At 62.1% G+C, this 1,464-nt stretch overlaps 1 protein-coding gene across 1 annotated transcript in view; it reads left to right on the forward strand.

The window, feature by feature from the left end:
* Positions 1-1,464, forward strand: part of HDAC4 (histone deacetylase 4) — a 318,469-nt gene that overhangs the window by 289,498 nt on the left and 27,507 nt on the right. The gene's annotated exons all lie outside the window — the stretch shown is intronic.

The raw sequence follows: 1,464 nt of genomic DNA on the forward strand, positions 1-1,464 counted from the left end.
GGCGAGCCAGCCCCCAGCCACAGCCCAACCAGGCAGGGCTCCGTGCTCCCCTACTCGTGTGGAGAACAGGGCCCAGGTGGCCTCGGTCAGGCAGGGCCTGCACTGTGCCACGGGGATACACGTGGCCTGTCCACTCCAGGCTGGCGTCTTTTCCAGATTCCCCGGATAGGGTGCTGTTATCCCTGGTCCTCTCACCTGGCTAGTGCTGCCTGGTAGCCCCAAGCTCAGCAGGCTCCTTCATAACACCCCGTGTCCCCAAGCAGAGCCTGCTCCCTGTGAACAAGGAGGCCCCCAGGGCGGTCCCACCAAGGACCAGGCTTCTGCCTCTGGGTCTTCCTTGTCACGTGGAGTGGAAATGACAGGGCCATTGACAGACGGCTCCTCTCCAAGGCATTGGGTTGGATTGATCTCTGCATCTGACAGCACAGGGCGTGGGGCCTCAGAAGTGTCGCCGAGAGAGACAGCTGGCCTTTCCTGTGAGAGGAGCACAGCTCCACAGCCCCCTTAGCTCGGGGTCCCTGGAGCTCCTGAAAACTGCCTGTCATTGGCACGAGGGCAGCCCGTGTGACCGGCTTCCGCACTGGTGAGCGTGCACTGCAGACAGCACCCGGGCCCCGCTGCAGGCACAGGGCAGAGCCCAGCCAGGGCCCCCATGGCAGACCCTCCTTCCTGGCCCAGTCCTCCAGGCCGTGCCATGCTTCTCTCTCCTCTGGCCACAGGTGGGCACCGGGCCAGGCGTGGGCTTCAACGTCAACATGGCGTTCACCGGAGGCCTCGACCCCCCGATGGGAGACACGGAGTACCTGGCAGCCTTCAGGTGAGCCTCCTGGCCCAGCATCCCCTCTTCCTGCGGGAAGATGTGCCAGAGTCCCCCCTCAGAGTAGTCAGGTCCCTTTGCAGCTTCGTGTATGGAGAACAGGGCCCAGGCACCATCCTGTGTCCCCTCTGCCACCCTGGGTCTTCAGGACTGCCCTCTCACATCATTCCCGACGTTCCCATCCAGGTGTGAAGTCCAAACCGGGACGAGTCGTGGGCCTGATGGCGAGGGTGTGCCTGAGGTAGACAGGGCTCTCAGCATGTCAGGACTCCTGTCGCTGCGGGGTGAAGGTTGTTGCTTCCAGACCTCCCGGTCCCCCTGCTTCCCCACAAAGCCTCAGTGAGGTGATGCACAGTGGATGTGACCTCCGTGTAAGAGTCCCGAGTGACCAGCACCTCTTTGTACCACGTCCTTTGGGAACTTTAGAATTTAGCTGCAGGTGACTTCTTTAACCATAGGGTTTGCTTTCATCGTCAAATGGTAATTTCTGCTTTGATCTGGTCAGATGGAGTCAGCCTGGCCACCAAAGTGGGTGGCATGCCAGCGCGGTTCTCCGTGTGGCTTCACTGTCTCGGGGCCAGCTGGCTCCGGGTGCAGCGTGGAGCCCGTGAGGGGGAGACTTGTCTAGCGTGAGTGCCCTGCTGCAC

Source organism: Tupaia chinensis, unplaced genomic scaffold (assembly GCF_000334495.1).
Source record: "Tupaia chinensis unplaced genomic scaffold, TupChi_1.0 Scaffold000332_1, whole genome shotgun sequence".
Lineage (NCBI taxonomy): Eukaryota > Metazoa > Chordata > Mammalia > Scandentia > Tupaiidae > Tupaia > Tupaia belangeri.